The sequence below is a fragment of the Phaenicophaeus curvirostris genome, chromosome Z, assembly GCF_032191515.1.
Source record: "Phaenicophaeus curvirostris isolate KB17595 chromosome Z, BPBGC_Pcur_1.0, whole genome shotgun sequence".
Lineage (NCBI taxonomy): Eukaryota > Metazoa > Chordata > Aves > Cuculiformes > Cuculidae > Phaenicophaeus > Phaenicophaeus curvirostris.
The window spans coordinates 65006617-65019889 of record NC_091431.1 but is presented as its reverse complement, the minus strand read 5'-3'; positions in this window follow the sequence as shown (position 1 = coordinate 65019889).

Here is a 13273-nt window from a genome sequence, read left to right as displayed (position 1 = left end):
CTGTATTTGTGCTGGACAGCCAAGAGAAAGCCTCAGAGAACATGTAGTGCTGGTATAAAGATCTCTATACACTGAACAGACTTCAAACATGGAACACTAGTTTGGTTTAGCTGGGATGGGGCTAATCTTCACGAGAAGCTAGGAAGGGATGTAGCCAGGGCAGCTGACCCAAAATGATATTCGATACCATGGTGTCACGGTAAGGATATGAGAGGTGTGGTTGGCTGGGAGATGGGGTTGGCGGTGTAATTCACAGCTTGGTAAGCACAGGGCATCATTTTCCAGGTAGTAAGTGATTTGTGCCATGTACAATTCACTTTGTATATCCTTCTATTGTGATTATAGTTATTGTTTTTCTCCTCCTTTGCAGTCCTGTTGAACTGGTTTTGTCCCAGCCCAGGAGTTTTACCTTCTTCATTTCTGATTCTTCTCCCCATTCCAAGAGAGGCAGGGGAAGAGTGAGTGAGCGCCCACATGGTTCTTTCTTGCCAGGTGGAGCTAAACAATGGCACACATATAGCTGCAACTGCACAGACTTTTAAATCCACAACACCTTCTATAAACAAATCTACCTAAAACCAAGCCATTATACCCCAGAGATACAGCCAAAGCCACAGAGCTGCCATAGAAGGGCTCTTGCCTTGCAAGTGAGGATTGACTTGCAAGCCAGACTGGTCTTATTTCTTTCTCATGCACTTGATTTTTGTATGAAAAAGGCTTTTACACATACACACACAGAGCTCTGAACAGTTTCATAATGATTTCTTGTCTTAAAGAGATTTGTTCTGCACTCATATAGCAGAATGGCTACTGTACTTTAAATGATTATTAAACCTCTCAACATCAAGTATGTTAATCTAACATACACCGCACAGGATGTCACTGATACACCAGATTAAAACATTTTATTCACAGAAATGAGGCAATTACTGCCATGGAGATGGCAGATATATTGAAGGAGGCACAAGTCACTTATTAAACACACTTTCTTTCACAGAACATTATTGCTTTGTATGCTGCAGGTAAGTTTGGCCACATTACCCAGTTAATGGGATGTGCCCATACAAAAAAAAAAGGAAAGAATTTGTTATTGCATACTTTCTCATCAAGTGGATCCTTAACATCAGAATGAAAATTACTCTCAGGCTAGAATTGCTACTCCATATGGGAAAGATTTCTCAATATAAATTCATTGTTTATCCCAATTTATCCTTCTCTCTCCCTTAGGTTTGTTCTTATCTCAGGCACTACGCTTGATTCATGTGCAACCTACCGAGGAAGCCCAAAGGATGAGATCATTTAAGGCAGAGATCATTTAAGACTTACGCTATGAACAACCACCCTGTCCCCCTTTTATAGCTGGATGAAATTGCTCCAAGAACTCTCCACCTGCAATTGCTTGTGTGGTTAATGATCAACAATCAACATCAGAGTGCTATACTGACTACAAGTCAACCTCTGACTCCATCTTCAGGCACAAATTGTTACTACTACTAATATTAAAAAACGCTATTGAGCAGGGATAGCGAAGTCCACAAAATAACAACAAAAACACCAGAAACACCCCACAGATCAAGTATTTATCTGGCTTTTGGCAGACTAAAATTCAATCACCTCCCTCCTAAAGCTATAACTTTTATCACCACAATAACTTGATGGAGGCCAAGAATTATTGGTGTTGCCCTTTGGAGGTGTACATTAGAAAAAATGACTAAATAAATCAAACGCTGCCATGGAAAGATTCTGTGGCAGAGCCAGGTATTGGATATGTCTTTCTAGCCCTCCTGCAGGGCCATAAGATTGTTTCTGATGAGGAAAAACTGTCATAAAGACAGACTGAAAACATTTCACTGAGTTCTGAAAACATTTTCAGATTTGAAAGTATTAAGAAAAAATCTTAAGAATTTTTATGCAGGATTATTCTCTGCAGAAGAACTGTTCTACATTTGAATATACATAAGATCTAAGATACTGCATGCAGAAGAGATATGAAATAATAGAGATACTTAACACAAAGGGAGTCCTCCATAGGCAAAAGCGTGTAAAGGTGGAGAAGAGTTGCCAACTTTTCATAGAGAAGCCACGTTGCACAGGGCTGAAAGAATCCTCCAAAAGATCCCCCACTTGTGATAAGCTTTTTTTCAATTTTCCTATGTACTTTCCATGGCATTTTGGGTTAAAATTATAGAGCAGCCTTTTTGTTTACTTCTACATTGCAAAAACAAATTATCAGAATAATCCACTCATGCTTCCTTATGTACAAGGTGATGAAAGGCCTTGGGAAAAGAGAAAATGGGAACCTTAAGTCTCTGCCAGTTCCAGTTCTCCTACTCAGAGGACTCATATCTTAAGTTCAGCTGTTCCACTACATACAGGAGTATAGGAGAGGGTACGGGTACAGGTACAGAGTATACCCACAGTATCTTCCAAGGTAAAGGCTCACTTTGCCTTGAAACGTCAATCTGCAGAAAAGCAAAAACCCCTTCACATGGTAAGCAAAACAAGCCACAGGCATGAGTGGCTGGAGATACTTCAAATCTATTGAGTATCCTGCCCAAAAGGCATCCCTCAGAGCTATTCAGATGGATATTCAGAATATCTGTCAGGCGAATGAGAAATATCCATTAGGTGGATGAGAAAACTACTAGTCTCCATCTCTCAGTGAGAAAGTTCAGGTTTATTCCCTGGCTTTCTAAAGCACTGTACAGATTGGGTGATTTGTTACCATGGCCTGAAATACAGGAAGCAGCTTAAATGAAGGCTTCCACAGAGCTCCCTTTCGCTTGTTAATAGACATATCTGTAAGCTGCTGGTTAACCGAGAGGTCAATGTCTCTGTGCTCCAAGTGTGCATTTAGAAACATAGCCTGACTTTCCAGCCGAGGTTCTGCAAGTGTTTGGTACAGAGGCTTTGGGAAGCTGTTCTTTGTGCTTGTGAAAGCATAAGCAGACAGTGTGGGAACTACCAAGAAAACTCAGATTTATTACAACTTGATATCCAACAGTCAGAGAGCACCCTCTAGAAAATGTATAAATTCCTCTTTTGTATTCACCAAGGCCTCCTGCACAAGCAGAAACCAAGACAGAACAACCCAATTTGCTTCCTAATGAACCACAACCTTCTTCGGGTTACCACAAATATATCCTAATGATTGAATTCCTTGTTGTGATTTCCTCAAAAAGATTACAGCAACACCAAGAAAAAAGCATGGGTCATTTAACTCCACAGTTGTATGTCCAAAACACATACCATCTCCCCTGCTCTATGGGAGAAAAGCTCTGATGTAGGCTAAGACTATCCTCTAGGAACCACACTCCTTTTTGTCCTCACCAACAACCCTCTACACAAGCAGAAAAGGGAATATAAGACACAAATGAGAAACAGATGCTTAAAAAATTAAAAAAGAAGACCACAACAGACACTCCTATCATTCATCTACTAGTTCAACCAATGACCCAAGATCACCCTCCTGAAAGAGCCATGCAACAGCACGTAAAAATACTCCCCTCAACATGTGCTTGAAAAGAAAACATGTGGTGGAAGAGTCATTAAACCTCAATAAACTGACCCAGAGTTCAATAAACAAGTTTTAAGACATTAATGATAAGAAGTTGAACTATCCAGTACAAACAAGAACATCATAGCTTAGCAAGAACCCTGAGCTACATGCAAGCTCCCTTGCACGCAGAGAAACATAGCAATTGCTCTTCCAAACATTTGTTGTTTATTTCCACTTATCTCTTCTTCAGGTACAAAACACCTATGTCATAGGGATGGATTGACACATACACATATTTAATCTTTGGAGTGTTTCTGATTACAAAGATTTTGATTACAGACGTACACTGCTGCACTCCAATAGAGGCCTCTGATTAACTCCGTTGGTATTAATCAGAACGTCACGTCATTAAGTAAAGAGCAAATATAGTGCCTTTCCAGCTCTAGCCTCCTGAAGGAAACACAAGTAGCTGCTTTCCAGGAGGTCTAATGGAACATAAAGCTACGTCCAGATTTCAGGTGCTGGATGGACACAGCTCAGGAGAGCTAACAAGTCACAAGCAGAGCAAACAACAGATGAGTGGCAGAGATAAGACAAAACACTTCCAGGGACACCAGGCTCCTGGTCCTACACATAAACCTTCTGTTTTCCCTTTGCCATCCATTGCTCTTATTTTTCTTTACCTTTACAAATGAAAAGAGGTCCTGGAGAATGAGTCAGGCAAAACTACAAGAATACAGGATAGCTCTGCTCAAAAGCACACACAACAGCTGAACAACATAGTGGACACTTGCATGTGCTGCCATTAAACTGCAGCCACAAAAATGAGGTGTGGATGGTGTCTTGCACAGCTCATCCTATTCCCAAGTAACCTTTCCAATTCTTTTAATACATACCTTATTGTAGTCACTCAGTAAGGCTGATGGTTGCAGGGAAGAGCAGAAGCATCAGCACAGATGGCCCTTTGCATGTTTTTACAGTGGAATTGTATCTGTGCCTTGCCCAGTGCCTCAGATGGTCACTGCAGTGTCTCACGGCCAGAGAGCAGTAGTGGTAAGGCTTGGTTACCTTGATGCTTCCTCAATTGACTTGAGACTGCAACTTCCCAACAGCCAAGACTGCGCGCTGAACTTCACACTGTTACTTAAAGTCATCCCTGAGGGACCCCTCCAAGGCTGTATTTGATCTCTCTCATTTGTGCAAATCTGGCTGTCCAAACAGTGGCTGAGGACAATTCTGTCCCCACAGGATATAATCCAGCACACGTGAGGTGTTTGCTAAGATGGATAACAATACTGACATGTTTTCAGAAGCAGAGGCTGTCTGCACACCTTTTTCCTGCCACAATGTGAAGACTGACATGGGAAGAAGGAGCCTCAAAAGGAGGTGACATATAGGACACAACATCTTTTCCTGCTGGACCACTGATTCTTCTCTAATCCACTTGCACAGCACCTAAATATGATTACTATACCAGACTACATGCAGTTTGCCTCAGTCTGAATAGTTTAACATCTCATTTAACACAAGCTTTTGTAGAGACCAAGGCAGACAGTCTCAGGATAGTTTCAGTTACATCTTGCCACCACTCACTTCATGGTAAGCATCTCAAGACTTTCCCAGTGCTGTTCCCTTTGCTTTTGAGCATCCTTTGTGCTTCCATATCCTTATTTATGTTTATCTCAAGTAGCAGCTCTGTGACTGCCTCCTCACAGCACACGTGATGGACTGTATGCCCTGCAGAGTCCAGCCCAGCGTCATCTGCCACCTTTATTGAACCTTGTTTTCTGTCTGAGATATTACAAGGTGAAAGCCTGTGATTTCCTTCCTCCTTTCCTTTCTTCCCCTCCCTCCAGACGCATATTTTTGTTTTGAGTTTCATTGTTTTCCTGGCCTCTGTGCACCAGCACCAGGTGTCCTGTACATTAAGATAGCCCTCAAGCATCGCATTACCTGGAAAAAACAGGGAGCGCCCTTAGCTCTCCTCTTGCTCACTAGCTGACCCCAAACACCACTGGAGAGACCAAAATCCACTTCTTTTTCTTTTTTTTTTAATCCTCTTCCTTGCAGTCACAGCACCACCTTTTGACTCCCAGCACAAAGCTGTAATTTCACATGAGAGGCTCAGTGATATCTCTGCAGAGTGCTGACATTTCCCAAAACAAGCTCTCACCTGCCTTAACTGTGCTTATTTCATTTGCAATACTGTTGTCTGAAGAAAAAAGAAGACCTCATAAGCCCCTGAAGTGAGGGGTCATGCCCCCACTCAACCGCATATCACCTGAGTGCTTCTCCTAACTCAATGGCTTTTCAGATAAGATAACTGGTTAGCAATTAATTCCACCTCACTCTGTGCTCTGAGTGCAGTGAAGTGGGTAGTAGCACAGCTCAAAGCACAGAGTCATTTTCAGCCCTGAATGTACATAAGCATACTAATCCTTTGACCTTTCTCTAATCGGCCTACAAGCATGAAGTAATTGAATGCAAAAGGATGGTGCTCATAAACCAGACTTCTCAGGAAAATTACTATGCCTAAGACACAATCATTTGTCTAGAGCTTGTGGTGTATGTAGCAGAAAAACAAGAGCTAAGGAGCTTTTTGAGGCGAGGCAGTAAGAATCTGACATACAAGAAGACAGATGACCACCCACACATTTAAAATAAAAGCCTGCCTTCAGTTTTCAGTCATGCTTGAACAAGGGTCTGAAACCTGAGTGTTTGCCTCCTTTATTGGCGACATCAGTCCAACAGCTACAACACAAAAGAACTGCCATTGCTTGGAGCAACTGCTGTAACACAGACTTTAATCATCCATCAAATCTCCCTTTCCCCCTTTCAGCTCTGATAAATCAATCTCACTTTATTGATATGACTCCCACCAGCTGGCTCTGATCCTTCAGCCTGCCTCAGGGGTTTGCAACACCAGCAGAGGTAAGGCTCTCCTAATCAGGGAAAAAGCAGAACAGACGCACCTCTCTAATGGTGCAAATTCAATCCAGTTCCAGTAAGGAAAGTGTTTTGCTTAGAATTCAGCAGAACCTGCTTCATTTTGAGGATTAACTTTTCTGTTACACTCACTGGTAGAACTCCTTTGGGAATGTCTATATCATCAAAACTAAAGCACTTCTTGAAGTTCAACAAAAAAAACGCACCTGCAGATGTCTGAAGATGCAAAGCAGATTACTACTGCCCCTGAAGTCTGAGATTAAAAACAATCATTGGTTGACTCATATTTCCTTGCACTATGACTGCATGCCTTGACTTTCACAGTGGTAGAAAGGGAAGCAGTCAGGTATATCCAAAAAGACTCAGAGGTATCTACATTCTGATTTATAATGTGTTCCAGTAACTTTTCATTAAATCCGGCATATTAAATTAAATTAACAATCATTTACAACACCTTTCAAAAGTCTAAGCATAGGCAAGAAGTAGCTCTCCTTCCCTATTTCTAGTTCACCTGCAAATTACTGCATCTCCCATAATTGCTTTGTACTTTTCTCTTACAAAGCCTAGGAATCTAATAGTACTGTAGTAACACTAAGGATGAAACACCAGGGGATGCAGACACCACCACAAAAATGATGTCCCCATTGCTTGGGCTCAAATGCTGGCAGTGTCTAAAAATCTGGTGTAAAAGTAGGTAAAATATCTTACACACATACGTCTTTCCCAGTTCAGTTCTTCAAAGAGCATACATCAAAGCATCTCCCAGTATATTTTCAGAGCAATATTTTGCCTAATCAACAGCCATCTCTGGAATGAAAACTTGGCCAAAATGAGCATACTAGACTTCATGTCACAATATCTAATCTGAGTTCACAAAAAACAAATATGCAAAGACTGGAACAGTGTTTGCCTGTTAAAATAATCTAGATGAACACAACATAGGAAGGAAATAGCAAAGAGTTCAGGTATTTGCACAGTAAAGTTGAACACGGGCTTTGAGGCAGTGTTTGACAACCTCTCACACATGGCTTTACCTGGAGAGGAAATTTCAAAATATTCTGCATTGCTCAACAGTGGTTCCTGAAGACATGAATAGACCCTTTGCAAACGCTGTTGCTAACTGCTGTCAAAAGTTTTACATTTACAGACTGGTATTAAAATCATTGCAGCTGATAGAGTCCCATTGCTGGCTTTAGATTTTCATGTGTATACAAGCACTAATTTTCATATGGGCTGCTATTTAAAATCAGGAGAAAACCAGCTTGTTCTAGCTACTTAAGGATGTGCTTGTGCCCTGGACATTAGCAGCTTTATTTGACAAACACAACCAGTGCTAGACTTCAGAGAGCACAGCTTGTTAGAACATACTATGCATACAAAACCAACAGGAATTGAGTATTTTTCTGCTGATAGCTGATTTTTGCCAGTAACTAGCAGTTCAAGCAATCTCTTGTGCTCACCAACCACTTGGTTGTTCCAGCTGGAGCTGGCAGAGACCATCCAACCCCAAATAATAATTAGCCCTAAAATACTAATTATTCTGATTAATCCATAGTAGCAGTGAGACTAATGAAACAACTCAAATGCCCTGGAAACACATTTGATAAGATACCTGCCAGTATGCAGTCATGAATATTTTGTTCTCAGCCTAATGCAGCGATAAGTATAATGTGATCACGAGAAGGAGATTTGATCATGAAAGGGAGACTGAAAACCAGCAAGGCAAATAAGGAAACCAGCAGGAAAAAGTTAATATGTACACTAATTACCCATTAGGAGCAAACCACTCCCCTAGCAATGCATACTGCAAATGCTACATTGGTCTTTTATTTTGTATTAAGCTGTTGCTTTAGGGGTAGGATGAAAATGAAAGTCTTCCCAAGTGGAAGTGTCAGTATCTAAAAAATAAACTGCCTTACAAATGTTGTCAGTTGTCTGCCCAGCCACTCCTGGCACCACAAATGCTGATGAAGCAGCTGATTGGAGGATGAAATATAACAAGTGAGAAACAGACTGGTACATTTTGACACAGGATTTCCTCTAATGCTTTCGGGTTTTTTATTTCTGATCCTGTCCTTTGATCTTGCTCAGAAGCCAGTACAAATCCTGCTACCTCAACCTTCAGCTCATGCACACAGCAGAGGGAGCTAAGCCTCTTGAATACATAGCTGATGAGCAGGAGTGCATATGCAGTGCTTCTCGCTCCATCTCTAGGATTCTTTCATTTTTCAGGGATTTTTCTTTAGAAGGATTTATTTCTCCACAGCTTCCCTTTTACCAGCATGGTTTTTTTTCTACACATTAGATATAAATCCCAATATTTTAAGGCACTGCAGCAACATTAAAAAAACTCTTCCTTTCTGTGCTCACTCCAATCCAACTCCAGATCCCTATTACTTGCCAATAAACCATGGGGCTCACCACTGAACCTGTCCTCAGATGATGCCAGTGTCAACCCCCTCAAAGATGAGAATTTCTCATCATAAAACTATAATTACTTCACAGAGTAACTCCACTGCTTACAGTCTCCTCAAAACTCAGAGAATAAGGAAGTATCATTTCCATTTATGAGGCGCTGGCACTCATGGGGCAGGACAATTTGTAGGACAGTCTAGTTCCTGCTGCACTGAGTTATAAAAAACTGCTGAATAATCCTGCAGCAGTGACAAACTAAACAATGAAATGGCAGATGAAATTTAAGACAGGTAACTATGAAACAGACATGGGGGCAAAAAATCCCACTGGTAAAAAAATCAGCTTCTTTCTCAGGTGGCCATGACAATTCTCCAGTTGAATATCCTCTCTTAGGCTTAGAACAGTACTTTCTGGAGAGTCAGGTTCACTCAAATAAGATGGCTTCAGTCTAACAGCCTTATGGGAATTGCGAAAACACAGAAGGTATAAGCCTCTGTTCTCACCATCATTTCTAACACCACCAAATCCACCGTTCTTCTGTAGGTGAGCAGAGTTGTTCATATCTAAGCCTGGCTGAATGTCCCCATCAGGAATCAGCTGTGAAGTCCAAAAAGAGGACTTAAATCTGGTCTAAAGAGTCGTGTTCTTTAGCAAAGGCTTATGGAAGTATGCCTTGTGTGCCCCTTCTCACATTGCATTGCCTAAGTGATGCTGGCCTCATCATATGCACCTGTATGAGGACACCCAGACAAAAGGCCACCCTAAACCAGGTCAGTACTCCATGACATGCTAGTTTGAACCTCAGAATCAACATTTGTTAGGATTAAGAAACAATGTTCAGTTACTCTTCCCCTATTTCAGACAAATTTGGGTTTGCGTCAGAACAGTCTGGGACAATGGGTTTTGCTTTGCTAGTATGATAATAAACATCCTGCCTTTTCCACCTCCACCTCTTAAATTTTAATTCACAAAGCATCATAGAATCATAGAATGGTTTGTGGTGGGAGGAACCTTTGAAGATCACCTAGTCCACATCCACCATGTAATGAGCAGGGACATGTTGAACTAGATCAAGTTGCTCAGAGCCCCAACCAACCTGACCTCAAACATTCCCAGGGATGGGGTTTCTACCACCTCTCCGGCTAAACTCCTCCAGTGTTTCAGCACCTTCACTATAAAAAATTGTCCTGTATGTCTAACCTGAATCTACATTCCTTTAGTTTAAAACTAGTACCCATTGTCCTATTGCTACAGTCCCTGCTAAAATGTCTGTTCCTATCTTTCTTTTAAAGCCCCTTTAAGTACTGAAAGGCCTCCACAATCAGGCCTCTGCAGCAGAGACTTCTCTTCTTCAGGCTGAACAACTCTCTTCGCCTTTCATCATAGCAGAGGTGTTCCATCCCTCAGATCATCTTTGTGGCCCTCCTCTGGACCCACTCCAGCAGGTCAATGTCTTTTGTTAGCTGAGGGCTCCAGAGCTGGATGCAGTACTCCATCTGGGGTCTCATGAGAGCGGAGAAGAGGGGCAGAATCACCTCCCTTGACCTGCTGGCTGCAATTCATCTAACGCAACCCAGAATACATTTGTCCTTCCGGGATGTTGGAGATTCAGTCCAACTTTTCATCCACCACTAGCCTCAAGTCTTCCTTCCCAGCACAGCTCCCAATATCTTCTTCCCCTAGCCTGTTTTGGTACCAGGGTTTATCTCAATTCAGGTGTGGGACCCTGCACTTGGCTTTGTTGAACCTCACAAGGTTCACATGGGCCCACTTCTCAAGCTTGTCCAGATCCTTCTGGATGGCATCCTATCCGTCACATGTGTCAACCACACCAATCAGCTTGGTGCCATCTGCAAACTTGCTGCGTGTGCACTCAATCTCACTGTCAATATCATTGACGATGAAATCAACCAGTACTTGTCCCAGTACAGACCCCTGATGGGCACCACTCATCAGTGATCTCCACCTGGACACTGAGCTGTTCACTACTCTGGATGCAACCATCCAGCCAGTTCCTCACCCACCAAATAGTCAATTGATCAAATCCATATCTTTCCAACTCAGAGAGAAGGGTGTTGTGGGGTACTGTGTCAAAGACCCTGAAGTCCAGTTAAGTCCAGATAGATGACATCTTTAGCTCTTCTCTTGTCCACTGGCAGTCACTCATCATAGAAGGCCACTTGGTTGATCAGGTGAGATTTGTCCTTGGTGAAGCCAAGATGTTGAATAACCTCCCTGTCCTCCATGTACCTTTAATATAGCTTCTAGAAGGATCTCTTCCACGATTTTTACATTGCACAGAGGTGAGGCTGACAGGCTGGTAGTCCTCAGGGTCCTCCTTTCTACTCTTTTCAAAAATGGGTCCCATAAGGTTACAATAAGGAGTTTTAAACAATAAGGAGTTCTAATCATTCTTCAGCTCTAAAATATCATTCAAGGATATAGCAGGGGAAAAAAAACCCAGGACTTCTACAATTTACAGGCAAGGGAACTGAATCACAGAAACTGTGAAATTTTTCCCCGAGAAACACCAGTCTTGCACTTAAAAGTTTTGAGTCTGAGTGTACTTTGCCATAAGTCTAACATCACCACCACACAAGCCTCCTAGATGCTGGAAGCACTTAGACTGTCAAGCCTCCAAAACAGCCTAGTCATTGTCGTCATCAGATGCTGTAACAGGCCTATATAGCTGCCTGGAGGAGAGGGACCTGGGGGTGTTGGTTGACAGCCGACTGAATATGAGCCAGCAGGGGCCCAGGTGGCCAAGAAGGCCAATGGCATCTTGGCTTGGATCAGAAATGGCGTGACCAGCAGGTCCAGAGAGGTTATTCTCCCTCTGTACTCAGCACTGGTGAGACCGCTCCCTGAGTCCTGTGTTCAGTTCTGGGCCCCTCACCACAAGAAGGATGTTGAGGCTCTGGAGCGAGTCCAGAGAAGAGCAACAAAGCTGGTGAAGGGGCTGGAGAACAGGCCTTATGAGGAGCGGCTGAGAGAGCTGGGGTGTTTAGCCTGGAGAAGAGGAGGCTGAGGGGAGACCTCATTGCTCTCTACAACTACCTGAAAGGAGGTTGGGGAGAGGAGGGAGCTGGCCTCTTCTCCCAAGTGACAGGGGACAGGACAAGAGGGAATGGCCTCAAGCTCCGCCAGGGGAGGTTTAGGCTGGACATTAGGAAAAAATTCTTCACAGAAAGGGTCATTGGGAACCGGAACAGGCTACCCAGGGAGGTGGTTGAGTCACCTTCCCTGGAGGTGTTTAAGGCACGGGTGGACGAGGTGCTAAGGGGCATGGTTTAGTGTTTGATAGGAATGGTTGGACTCGATGATCCGGTGGGTCTCTTCCAACCTGGTTATTCTATGATTCTATGATTCTACGATTCTCAGATTTAGAGCTATCTGCTAGAGGAGGTATACCCCGATGTGCCCAGTAGGTGTCATTTTTGTCCACTCTTGCTTTTTCTAATGAGGGTTAGTGAAAGTAGCAAGATGGCATTTTCCTTGGCAAGTCAGAGGTATCATCACTTTCCTATGAAAACATATTGTATTTGGGAGAGGAAACTATGTGCAGAAATGATGCTTTTTTCACCAGAAATCTCTTCAGGCTGAACGGGAGTGCTCAGAATCAGTTTAGTGCCTGGCCGTTCCTGGACTGAACTAAAGATCTGATTGGCAGGTCCAGATTTCACTTGAAGACCAGTTCTGCAGGGCCTGGCACTCTGAAATAAGGACTGTTCCCCCATGACCCTGTCCTTTCTATGTCTACATATCCCCAGACATGTTAAGTTGCAGCAAACTCTCAGTACTTTCCCTGGTACTGCTGGAGATAAAAGGCACACCGTCTACCCATGGACACTTCTGGTGAACAATTTCTTACCTCCTCCACCTGCTATGTGGGAAACCAGACAGCACCAACAGATAAACTTCTTCCACAGAGGGAAGAAGTGAAGCCGGGATCAGAGTGAAGCCATCCAGGGATGGTTTCCTGTCTGGCAAACATACTATTTCTGCAATGCGCAAACATCTGGAGCAGGACTGCAAGCACCCTCCTCCTGCACGAGCCAGCACTAGGTCAACAGCTCTGAGAACAAAAGCTGACATGGCTCACTGTGGCCAAGTGTAAGACATTTTATTAATTTCATAAAATCTTTGACAGTTTTTATTGATTGTCTGCTTTGTCCCTGTACAGGGAGCTTCCACCCTACAAGATGGGTAGTTAAAGGGAACCTGTGGCTCTCTAGGCTTGGTTTAAAACCTGGCATCTGTTGCCATCAGAATGTTTTAGACTGAGAGACTGCACTTTGGTTTGAGGTGCTGAAGCTCCAGCCAGACGTGAGTTTCCTTTTTCCAGTTTGGCTGATGTGGTGGTAACGTCTGCCAGAGGGACATGACAGTGAGCAGAGCAGCCCTTGCTGCTCC